The sequence below is a fragment of the Arachis duranensis genome, chromosome 3 (genome assembly GCF_000817695.3).
Source record: "Arachis duranensis cultivar V14167 chromosome 3, aradu.V14167.gnm2.J7QH, whole genome shotgun sequence".
In the NCBI taxonomy this organism is placed as follows: domain Eukaryota; kingdom Viridiplantae; phylum Streptophyta; class Magnoliopsida; order Fabales; family Fabaceae; genus Arachis; species Arachis duranensis.
In genome coordinates, this window is record NC_029774.3 from 79,556,655 (window position 1) to 79,569,722 (window position 13,068).

The 13,068-nt window shown below is 32.3% G+C and overlaps 2 long non-coding RNA genes across 2 annotated transcripts; both read left to right on the plus strand.

Moving 5' to 3' along the window:
- The first annotated feature begins 7,576 nt into the window (after window positions 1-7,576).
- LOC127745616 (uncharacterized) lies at window positions 7,577-8,656 on the plus strand. Its single transcript, XR_008006735.1, has 3 exons — window positions 7,577-7,763; window positions 8,338-8,436; window positions 8,509-8,656. It is a non-coding gene; the product is annotated as an uncharacterized LOC127745616 (long non-coding RNA).
- Window positions 8,657-9,580: 924 nt separating this feature from the next.
- Window positions 9,581-11,272, plus strand: LOC127745830 (uncharacterized). Its single transcript, XR_008007450.1, has 3 exons — window positions 9,581-9,651; window positions 9,731-10,015; window positions 10,349-11,272. It is a non-coding gene; the product is annotated as an uncharacterized LOC127745830 (long non-coding RNA).
- Window positions 11,273-13,068: the final 1,796 nt, after the last annotated feature.

The window sequence follows — 13,068 nt, forward strand, 5'->3', positions numbered from 1 at the left end:
ATCTAAATTACTAAGAAAATATAGAAAAGATGCTCATGCAACAATCAACCACAATGTAGTTAATGCTTAAATAGTATGTCTAGATAAGCCTTTAAGTCCTTTTCTTCTAACCCGAGTTTGTCAAAAACGGGCTTGAATATTATGTCGACCGAACTTCCTTGGTCCCCCAAAGTTCTATGGAAGTTTGCATTAATAAGGATCATTGTAATTAATTGCCACGTGATCGTCATGACCAGATATCACCCCTTGTGCATCTTCTTTGCTGAATGAAATTGTGGGTAGATCTGGATCTCCGATGTCTTCTCCGACTTGATATACCTCCTTAAGATGTCTTTTGCGTGAGGATTTAGTAATTTTCCCTCCTACAAATCCTCCATTTATCATGTGTATGTGCCTATCAGGAGTTTGTCATGGTAGATCTCGCCGACATCCATCTTTATCACCTCTCTTCCTTTTTCCTGGGTCATCTGACCTTTCAGTGAGGTATCTTTTTAGCTGACCTTCTTTGGCAAACTTTTCTATAATATTTTTTAGATTATAACAATCATTGGTATAATGACCATATAGTTTATGATACTCATAGTATTCTGTCTGACTTCCTGCCTTTTTGTGCTTAAAGGGGGTGAAGAGGCAGAAGGTTTTCAGCGTGACAGATCTTTCTATAGATATCAATAAGAGAAACTCAGAGTGGGGTGTAGTTGCAGTATCTCCGAGGCTTTTTCGAGATGTACTCCTCTTTTTTTGTCTCTTTTTCCTTATCCCGAGCTTGGAAGGGTACGTTTGGCCTTGGTACTGGATCTCTAAGTCAGGAGTTCTTTTCCATATTGATATACTTTTTTGTATGCTCTTGTACTTCATATAAAGATGTTGGGTGCCACTTTCATATGGATTGAGAGAATGGCCTTTCTCTAAAGCTATTAACTAATCCCATTATTACTGCTTCGAGAGACAAATTCTATATTTCTAAGAAGACTTTGTTTAACCTTTCCATATAAGTTCGGAGGGTCTCTCTAACTTCTTGCTTTACCCAAAAGAGATTAGAGCATGTTTGACTTTGTCCTTCTGAATTGAAAATCGTAAGAAACTTCTTGGCCAGGTCATTAAATCAAGTCACTGACTTGGGTGGTAAGCTATCAAACTATTTCATTGCTGCTTTGGTTAAGGTTGTTGGAAAAGCCTTGCAATGAGTCGCGTCAGAAAAATACATCCTACTTTTAAAATTCTTTAGATGATTGGTTGGTTGTGCCATCATAGAGATCTATGTCGGGACTTTTAAACTTCTTTGGAACCCTAGCCTGCATGATCCCTTCTATGAAGGGATCTTCTCCCTCAAAAGGGCTTTCTTCTCCTCAGCATTGTTGGTCCGAGTTCATAGATCAACTTCTATTTTTAAAAGCTTTTTCTCGAGTTCTCTTCTGTGCCATACCTTTCTTCATAGATTTTTTTCAACTTCTCTTTGTCACTTGTTCTCTTGCTCGAGTTGCTCCAATCGGGCTTGCTGTCCATGTACAAGTCCGATGATCTCGGTTGGGTGCGGGGACTCTTCATTCTCAGGTAAATGTACCTCTAACTGTAGTCGTCAAGTGTGAGGATTTCGTGATGTTCCTTCCCCATTAGAATTACTTGATCCTTCTTGTCGTGGGGGTATCACAAAAGCTCGGTTGTCGTTTTGAGGTTCTGGCTCAGACTCAAATGCATTGCGTCTGTCTTCAAATTGCTCATCCACCATGGTGGGGTGTAGACTTTCATGTCCTTGGTAACGACACTAACGTTCCGAGAATTACCTGAAACTAGGTTGTATTTGGGCTTGAACGTGAGGTCTGGACTCTTTTTGAGATAGCATACAACTTGTACTAGTGCCGAGGTGCTACTGTTCGAGTTTCTCGATAAGAGATGGGGGTGGTACCTGCAAGAGATTCCGGTGCTTAAGTTAGTAAAGGCTTTAGGCAGGTTTGGTTTCTGAAAATACCTGAGGGTCTCAGTGTATTTATAGTAGAAAAGATAACCACATTTTAGAATAGTTCCACCTTAGATGGTAGATAGCCATTTTTTTTTAGGAAAGTTGTTTAGATCTCCCTTCTAAATGGATAGGAGATACTTAGGAGTTAGTTATCTAATTAAATAGGTAAGATTGAATTCCCGTCGTCACACCCGACCTCTATGAGGTCGAGTAGGAGTAGATGAGGCCACCTTCGTTAGGTGGACTTTATTTCTTTTTGGCCTGACTTCATTTTAAGCGAAGGTATAAACATGCTACATCTTATATATTCAAAGAATTACATTTATTGAGTTTGATTTTTAGAACTAGACAATAAAAATATTAAAATACTAAAAATTTAGTTTTAATTCAATTATTAAAAATTTTAAGTTTTTCAAAACTAAAAAAATAACACTAAGATATTTCATAAAATGTATTATAAAATTCTTTATTTATTATCAAACTTTAAAAATAATAATATTTATAAATTTTGTTTTTATATAAATGCTATTATATATATGTATTTTTTTTATATATATACAAATATTTTTAGTTCCCTCAAAATTATTTTCAAGTTCCGCGACTGATAAAGTAAAAGTTTGCCCCTTCTAGAACTTTACAAAAATAATAATTATTAACGTATTTATTGTCTCTATTATTATATTGTATTTGTCCCTACAGTATAAATGATAACCATTTTGTTGAGGTTCATGTTAAAATGAATTTTTGTTTTATTAACTTAACATATACCAATATTTATCATGTTAGATTTAATTTAGTATCAAAACTATAAATAAATAACTAAATCAACTTAATAAAAAAGTAGTATGTAATGATAATATATTTTAGCTAATTATCAAATTGAAGCTTAGTTTTCTAAACATAGGTAAAATTATTAGTGTTTTTTCTCTTTAAAATTAGATAATTAAGTTAAAAAAGAATATTATCTATTTATTAATTATATTTTTATTTTAAAAGTATATAGTATTTTTTATTTTAACTCTTAAATGAGTTTTCTTATAATAGTTATTTTGGTTAAAAAAAAGTCATAAATATTATAGCAATGGACTTTCTAATTGAGTGAAAGATAATAAATAATTAAAAATTACAATTTGTAATAGAGTAATTGTTTAAGAACAAAGAATTTAATTTTAATACGTTCACAATGTAAATTTTTTTTAGCATAATCATTCAATTACATTCACGTAACAATATAGAATTAAATGGATGCATAAAAATTATTAAACTAACAATGAACCAAAATTAAATTAAAAAAATTTAGTTACTTTGAAAAAAAAAAGAGGAAAACTAGTGTAAGTTAAGTTTTCTTTATTTTTGATCAATATATATTTCATATATAGGTTTAATTGTTTTAGTACATATAATATAAATATCAATATCCAACATAACAAAATTTATTTTAGTATAATTTTATTATTATTAAAATCTTTTAGACCTGTTACTAGTTAGTTTTATGATATGATGTCAAAATTTTTATAATTGAAATGTTTAGAATTTAATCTTTGTTACTTCTAAAAAGTGAAAAAAATAATATAAAATAAAAAAGAAAAATGCAATAAAAGTGGCGAATTGGCATAAATAATTAAATAATATCCTTTCATACAATTTGATTGGGTAATAGTTTTAGTGATAAAAAAATTTGAGTTCAACAGTTTATTCGTTTTTGTGAAAAAATTTTAAATAGTTTTTGAAAATTATTTTGAAAGACAATAAAATTTTGAATAGAAAAAAAAAACTCTTCAGTTTCTGATATTTACTTCTATGAAAGTCATTAGCCTTTCTATTAATATTTTTTATTTGTATTAACGAAATAAATTTATATGACATATTAAACTGTTAATTTATCTATTAAGAATTAATTAGGAGTGACAAATTTTTTTTATTGAAAGTCTCATTATCTTTTAATAATAATTATCAAAACCGTTTAGTTTTTTATTACCTTCTTTAAATACACTAGCTAAATTTATCGTCTGAAACTAAGAAATATTAGTGATTTTTAAATTATTTTTATTTATAAAAATTAAATAAAAAATATATTAACAATTAACATATTACATAAGTATGTTTTAACGAGAGATTATTGATGAAAAAAATTAATCAATCTCATAAAATTAAATATAAATTTTTTTTATCAAAATTTCGTAGTCCACGTTTAAAAAAATTATCAAAAAACTGGGATGGATATAATTTTTTTTTTCCGCGTTCTATATATTGAATGGGCACCATATTGAATTCAATTGCGGTCGCTTGCAATGTGAAGCAACGTAATTGCTGCTTTTGTCAATCATTTTAATTAGAGGCCATACATAACATCCTAAAACAGAGATATCAGAAGATATGGATGGCAAAAGCAATAAATGTGTGAAACTACTACCCTACAATACAACGGTTTTTCATACTTTGTGATGATGGTGTATGATCTAAGCCTCAGTATAGTCGAGCAAGGCAACTCTAGCTAGATAGAACATGCACAAAAACGTTTTTAGCTTCTACTTTACATCATGTACCTTAGTTTACACTTTTTGACTCCTCACTTACAACTCGGACAAATTAAATGAGTCTTGTATCATAGCTTGGCCCCTCTCCTATGCTTGATTGGCTGGTGTTGCAATAATAGAGAGAAAGGCAAAACTAAAAACGATTCCGTTAAATAGCCAATAGAGAATCTGACCAACGTAAATAATGGATTAGAAATTTAACTTAATGAAGTTAAAAAAATACACTCTATTCAAATTATCCAATAAAAAAATCTCATTCAATAATTTAAAAATTTTAACAATTATTATACCCTAATTTATCAAAACACCAGCTTTTTTTTTTAAATTTTCTGCTGTCGCTTGGTCTCCAATCAGCCTCCATTGTCATCATCGAGATCCTTCTCACCGCCGCTAGTTTGTCAACAAGGACCCTCATCGACGTTGTTCTCCTCCAAACCAGAAACAAATGGTGTCGCCGGGCTCCTCCTCGCCATCGCTCACCCTTAATGAAAATAATCATTCACTTAAGGATAAAAATAATCATGTGTATACCTAGTTAATTGATCATCTAGCATATTTTAATTGTATATAACTAAACCCAATTCAATCAAATAACCATCTACATAAGAATTAAAATAACCATCCATATACTTACTAAAATGACCATCTTGACCTAGCCATATTGAATACCGGAACTTAAACTCAAGAAGGCAGCAAACAAAGAAACTCAACACATACATTAACAATGTTGACATCCGTGCTATATGTATCATGAGTGACACATGAAGACGGTGTAAAAGATCCTCCTTTCCCAGATGATGAACATTCTATATCGGTTTTCCAACAATTTTCTTAGCTCAATTAATTCCCTATTCACTAGCCTTCAGCAGCGGCACCTTCCTAACGGATCGCAAACATCAGCAGTTTGAGGCTCGTGAACAGCAGCAGTGGTGACACTGTGATTGTATACAGCAGTAGCAATGGGAGAACGTGGTCGCAAAATAGAAATGGCTGCAGTGTCGCTGGACTCATGAACAGCAGCGGCGGTGGTACTGTGGTCATGGACAGGAACGGCGGCGGAGAACATGGTCGCGACCCAGCAGTGGCAGCAGCAATATCAGTACGGAGGTGCAATGAGATGAGGCGTTCAATTAGGGGGTGTGAATGAGTTTAGGAAGTGTATTGGAGGTTACGGTGAGATTTGGAATAATCGTAGTATGAATGCGTTTAAATGCTAATTCTAATTTTTTAAATTTTAAAATTTAAAATTAAATAATTAATTAATACCCTAATTTTTAATTTTAATTTTACGTTTCTTTTTTAATTCATTATTCATATTATTCACAGTTATCATTGTTTCCCTATACTTTCTCAACTACAAATTAATTGAAAGATTCAATTAAAATCGTATACAAGTCAATATCGCTCTTTTCTTATGCGATTACACATATATTTAATTATACTTTTTATCACTATAACTTAAATGATTATCAAAAAAACAAATTTTCATAGTTATATTTTTTATAATTAATATTAACATTGTTAGTATATCAATATTAAACTCTTTTTATATTACATTAGTAATTTTTTAATTATAAATTTTAAGTCCTATGTGATTTGACTTGCTGATTTGGCCACAACCAAGTTGATTCATTTAGTTAATTACCAACTAAGACCGTTAGTTAGGTTAAATTAATTGTCAATAAATATCTTTGAGAGAGAGAGAGAGAAGACGGCTGATGCATTGGTTGTAGGAGGGAGAGGAGAGCAACATAAAAAAATGAGGAGGAACAGAAGTAGGTGTTTCCGGTAGCGGTTATGATGACAATGCTTAAGAAATCAATGGCAACTTGCAGCTCATTGCATAACTTCTTTTATTATTCTTCTTCCTTCTTTCATTTTTTTGTTCTCTTTTCCTTCTATGTTTTTTTTTCTTTCTTTTGCATTTTTTGAGCGCGAGTGTGTGTAGGATTAGATGAGAAGCATAAAGATGAGTATATTTTTATTCTTAAATTAAGAGAAGGATGATTCTAGAACCCAATTGAATCTTAGGAATAAATTTAAACAAAAAAATATTATTGAAGACTATCATAACGTGCCCAAGATGGACTACAATGGGATTAGGATGCGACAAAAAAAAGTAAGAATATAAATAATGGAGTCGCCACCAATTTTATTATAAGAAAATTGGATAAAGCCATTAGTTTGTGAAAATTAGTCTTTAAGATATCCTCAGTTTGGAAGTCTGATTATGCGTAAGAAAGAATGAAAGCTTAATTCTACTACGCCCTTAACACATCCATGTAAAACGGTTATCTTTAAATGTATTATGAGTCTGTGATTTAAATAATATTTTTATTTTTTTTTGTTTTGCACACACATTATATACAAGTAACACAATCGTCTGTACATAAAATATTGGATACACTTACATTTACACCTATTTTTATTTCATCCAACCTTTTTCATATCCAAAACTTATATATTCAACAATCACAGAGAAAAAAAATTATAAAAGCTTTTGAGAGATAAACATTAGACATGCTAGAACAAAAATAAGATCAATAATATAATTTTTTTTAAAAGTTATATAAACAAGGTAAAATCTATCACTACAAGAAAAAAGGTCTATAACCACGCTTTTTTTGTCACGGTTTAAAAGTGTGGCCAAAAGTGGTCAACGGCCACGCTTTTGTAAGGGTGGCAATTGATTAGAGAAATGGCCACGTTTTTTTCTGCCATGCTTCAAAAGCGTGGCCATAGAGAGAAACAAGGACGTTTTAAAAGCGTGACGACAGGGTTTCATTACGGCCACGCTTACAAAACGTGGCCATAACCTGGTACTCTTTTGGCACGCTTTAAAAGCGTGGCCAAAAGATTTTTTCTGCCACGCTTCAAAAGCGTGGCCGTAGAAAGAAACAGGGACGTTTTAAAAGCGTGGCGAGAGGGTCCCCAACCCATTGACACTAACCCGGCCCCCAACCTGGTCCCCAACCTATTGACACTAACTAACCCTAATCGAGCTCTTTCACCTTCGAAACCACTCAGCAAGAGCTCCTCCCATTCCCTTCGCCCTTCGCCCTTCGCCCTTCGCCTTCGTCACTCGAAACCACTTATTCTTCATCTTCTTAATCTTCAACTTCATCTTCATACTCTTCTTCTCTTTCTTGTTCTTCTTCCAATCTTTCTGGATCTCTCTGTTCACCTTCGAGCTCCACCAAACATAGGTGACGGCAAGGTCAACCTCCCCGATGATCTCTTCTCCTCCAAGCCCTCCGATTCCAAAGGTCTAAACAATTTTCCGCTTCCAACGCTTCTATTTTTTATTTTCTCGATTTTTTTCGTTGTTTTTACTTTTAGGGCTTTCCCTTTCCATTTTTGTTTTCCCCTGATTCGTTCTCTCTGTTAATCACATGCTCAACACGCATATTCCTTCTTGGTTAATTGATAATGGATACCTAATTTTGAATGTTGTTTCATACACACATATTCCTTCTTAGGTACTAATTTTTTTTGTAATAATAATTGTTGAATAATTATTTTTTGTTACTCTGTTGCTGCTTTTTTCTAATTTTTGAATGTGAAATTATGAATGGAAATCAAATAATTGATTTTGTGTTGTTGAAATTATTGCTAAAAATGAATTTGTTACTCTGTTGCTGCTTTTTCTAATTTCTGAATATGAAATTGTGAATGGAAATCAAATAATTGATTTTGTGTTGTTGAAATTATTGCTAAAAATGGATTTGTTATTCTGTTGCTGCTTTTTTTAATTTCTGAATGTGAAATTGGAAATAGAAATCAAATAATTGATGTTGTGTTGTTGAAATTATTGCTAAAAATGGATTTATTTCTTCGTAGCTATCATTGGAGCCATTCACAGTTTCACAAACCACTTTGGCCAAGCTCTCTACTAAAGGCCAAGAAGCACTTTCTCAAGCAGGCAACATTGTTGAACAGGTTAATAATACACCAAAGTATTAATTTGGGTTGGTGTTGTGATTGTTGTTGAGGCTTTTGTTTATTTTGCAGACTGTTGTTTAAATCAGAGTGGTGTTGGCATTTGTTGGGGAGAATAGAGCACTGCAAGCTAAGGTTACTCATTTGCATTGAGGATTGCTCAGTAGCGGCTCCGAAAAGAGCACAATTGTGTCCTTCATAGAGAGATTCTATGACCCTTTATGAGGTAAAGTTGCATTCTTATTTAGTATGTAATTGTTGTGGTTGAGTTTGTTATCTAAAGACTATAAGCACTATTCTCTTGGTTGCTATTCTTGATTCTTGATTTTCGTTATGATTTTTTACTGCTTCTATTTTTTCCTGTTTTGTACTTGACTTTTGGCTCTTGATTTTTTCTCTGCATCTATTTTTCATTGCTCGTTTCTGTTCTTGTATTTTTTTTGCATCTATTTTTCACTGCCAATTTCTGTTCTGTTCTAGATTCTTGATTTTTATTGAATTTTAATTTGTTCTCTAACTTTTGTGGTTGCAGTTTTTTAATTATTTGATTTTAATTTGTTGTTTGGTGTTCTCATGTCAAATTTGGTTTAGTGCTCTCTGTTCATATTTTATTTTGATCACTCAGGTTTCGATCCCAGAATTGTACAATGGAATAGGTGATAAGCTTCCTAAATTTTATTATTCTATAGGTGCTCATACTATTGAGATGCTTAATCTATTGGCAGTGTTATAGAAAGATAAGTTCAATCCCAGATTCTATGTTGCTATTGCTACTGATAATATGAGTCTTCAAAAGGCTCAGTTGTTGGAGAACTCCTTGGTAGATCAGGTGAATTTTTTATTGACTCTAGAACCTCCGTTTATTTATTTTATTTTTTGTGAACTGTTTCAGTAGTAGTGAAAATGTCAGCATATGACATGTCAGCATATGCCACAACTATTATTAGTGTCAACGTTGGCTGGTCTGAGTGGTTTAGATTATGTGTTAATTCTTATATTTTATTCATTTTCCAACGCCCCAAATCGTTGTGTATGCTTATTTTGAAAGTTTGATTGCTTCAATTTTTTTTTCTCTCTTGCTTCCATCTTTCTATTTCATTTGGGCTATTGGTGGTTATTATGTGTAATATGTTGTGATCACTGTAGGCAGGTTGCAAGTTTCTTATATTTACGCACCATCAGCCAATGACAGATGCGATACATGAGTGCCTTTTTGTAAGACCAGTTCAATTTTACTCTCTTTTTATTTATATTGGAAATTATAGAACTTACAAAAACTGTTGAAAATTTCCAGAAGAAAAAAGTGGGTTGCATCTAGATTGATGGAGGTACACCTGCTGCATGAAGGCAACAATTGGTTACAGATTTCCTGGAAAAGGATTATATCCAGGCAGCTGTAGTATGGTGGTATTTTTGGTTGTGCATTTCTTCCATGTGGCATGTTATCAGGCAGTTATCCATTAAAGTGGGAGTAGTTAGATTAACTTTAACTGCTGCAAGTACAGTTATCTTTACAGAGTAATCCTGGACTCCAGGTGACCTAATTCAGGCCAAAGATCGTGCTCATAGAATTGGCCAGGTATTCTCACACTCATTAAGTAGAAAGAAGAGAGTTTGTTACTAGTTGCATGACAACATTAAGAAAACAGATAATCTCAAATGAAAAGAACTCTCATATCTAAATTTTTGAGTAGCAAAGAAAACATGTGCTCTTCTATTTTTTTGGGTACTCTGTAACATATTGATTTCTGCTACTTTATAACATATTGAGTATTTTTGTGTTGCTATAATCCAGATACTTTGCAATGGGCATGGAACTTGTATTCCCATATGTGCAATTGCTTTCTTATTTAAGGTTCTTATATCCTTCACTTCCATTATATTATTAACCCAATCTATTCAATTATTTCAGTTGTGATTCCAATTTTTAAGCTTTCTAGGTACTGGGAATTAGATGGTCATGAATTTTCTACGCTGAGAGTATTATTGCAAGAGTGAGAAGGCTATCCTTGAGTGGACTGCTCCTGTACAAGTTTTTTGTGCAGTGGCCAAAGCTGCAACAACAATATCCTTGAGCTATCTATGTTGGCTGTCTCATGTAACTCATCGATAACTTCGTTAACATTTTAGAGAAACTTTTTTACATGCGAGTTACACACTACCTACTAATTTGAGGTATGTAAACCCTTCTTTTGCAAACTACTAACAGCATTTAAGGGAGACTCTCTCTAGCTCTTTTTCCTTTTTAGGCTGCCCGTCTGGGGTGGGTTAAGTTTGTGTATTAACTCACTAAATAACAAGATGGCAAAGGGATTCTCTGTTTCCTATTTATTAGCTTCCCATAAAGAATAAAGAAAATGAAAACAAAGCGGTGCATAAGATTGCACTTAAAGCTTATCACCTACAGAAAAATAAGCTTATCACTTATTTTAACTATTCGATCACACCTCTGTCTTTTATGTTACACCATGATTCTTAAATTTTTTTGTTTTGGAAGGAAAACTAAAAGACAAAAATCTCAATGTATCAACTAGCCTCCAAGTGTCTCTCTTAAAAAATTTTTCTTGTCATATTCAGCTCTACGTAAAGAAGGAGACTGGACCTGCAATTTACTATTATTAATAACCTGCAATTTACTATTCTGGATTTGCTTTGGTTTGATGATTTACAGATATTGATGACATCCTTTATACTTACAGTTTTGGATCGTCAACTAAAATTACAAGGAACATTATTGGTGCCAGATTGTTAATTTTAGAGGTTTTCATTCATGTAAGGAAGTAAAGTTTCTTTTTGACATTTTTTGGGGAATAACATTATTTATTTGGCATACCTTTGATGCTTCAAATTCTCTAACTAATAGTGTTCTTCTCACTGCTATTCAAAGGAATTGAGATGCATTCTTATAGGGTTCAGCCCTATATATCATGGCTTTACTCTTCCATATTTGAAGGGATATTTTATCCCAAGTTAGTTTTTATACTTTTATACATGTTAAAAGTTTTTTCTTCTTTTCTAAACAAAAAATTCTCTCTTAATTCATGTGATGGTAATGTGTCTTTGTAAGGAAATTCTAGCTCACATATGCTTTTTCTTTCTTTGGATGCATGCAGTATTTTTATTTCTATGTTAAAATGTGATATATATGTTGAAATGCAGTATTCTTTCTTTGGAGGCAATATTGGAAGAGATGGCTCGTGCTACTCCACTGTTAGGGGTTGAGCTACCAATAGTGCAAGCAAATATTCTCAGTCTCAGTGCTGCCCGACTGTTAGGGGATAGATTACTTCATTGAACTAGAGATTTATTTTGTATTTGAGTATTAGTTTTTTAATGTATAAAACAATTATAGCAAAAATTATGTCACTAATTATTGTTTGAGTTGTATTATAATCAAAATTGCATACTATATTTATAGGTTTGGTAATAAAAAAGGACTAAAATTATATTGTGCAGTGAAGGTAAAATAAAAAAATGAATTTTTTTTAAATTTAACAAGGCTATCGCCACGCTTTTAAAGCGTGGCTATATCTCTATCGCCACGCATTAAAAGCGTGGCCGTATCTCTCTCTATCGCCACGCTTTAAAAGCGTGGTCGTATCTCTCTCTATCGCCACGCCTTTAAAGCGTGGCCATCTCTCTCTATTGCCACTCTTTAAAAGCGTGGACGTATCTCTCACATGTGGCCACGCTTTTTAAACGGGGCAATCTGCAAAAGCGTGGCAAAAATTAAAGCGTGGCGATGAGCAACCGTCACCCTTTTAGAGGTCACCCTTTCAAAAGCGTGGCGGTAGTTCAAAAAGCGTGGCGAAAAGCTATCGCTACGCTTTTTTCAGCTTTTTCGCCACGCTTTTAAAACGTGGCAATAAAGCTGTTTTCTTGTAGTGTATATATATATTATACGCTCTTTTTTGTTGTTATTACTATTCTATTACATGAATTGAGAAGATAAGAGATTATCAATAGTATAATTATACATGAAGGTAAGAAAAGAAGAGGGAACAACAATGAATTCAAACGAAATAACTTGAATGGAATAAGAGAATGATGTTAATAATAGAAATGACGGAAAAAAATAGTATAAATTAAATAAATAAAAAAATTAATTAAATAAATTCTATGGGGTTTAACCACTCATCAAGGAAGATATAAGAAAGCGAGAAGTTAAATGTTAAAGTTTTAGTAATGTTAGAGAGTAGAAAGTTAGAAAGTTAAAAAAATGAGTAATGTTAAAGAATTAAATAAATAAATAGAATAAACTAAAAAAATAAAGAAATTAATTAAATCAATTCTAAGGGCAATTTACTTGATTAAAATGATTGTGAAGATTCTTTATTCAAATGCAACATTTTCAAATGGTTTACGTGTGTGTCTTTTTCATTATTATGTAAACCGTAGTAGGTAAACGATTTGGAAATGTTGCATTTGAGTAAAGAATCTTCACAATTATTTTAATCAAGTAAATTGCCCCAATTCTAAGGGGAGTTCAATCACCCATCAAGAAAGATTTAAGAAAGCAAGAAGTTAAATGTTAAAGTGTTATGTTAGAGAGGGTTGGAAAGTTAGAAAGTTAAAAGTTAGAAAACTACATTCACTTGGTCTTAAATAATTTTTTGCTTGTTTTATGAATGA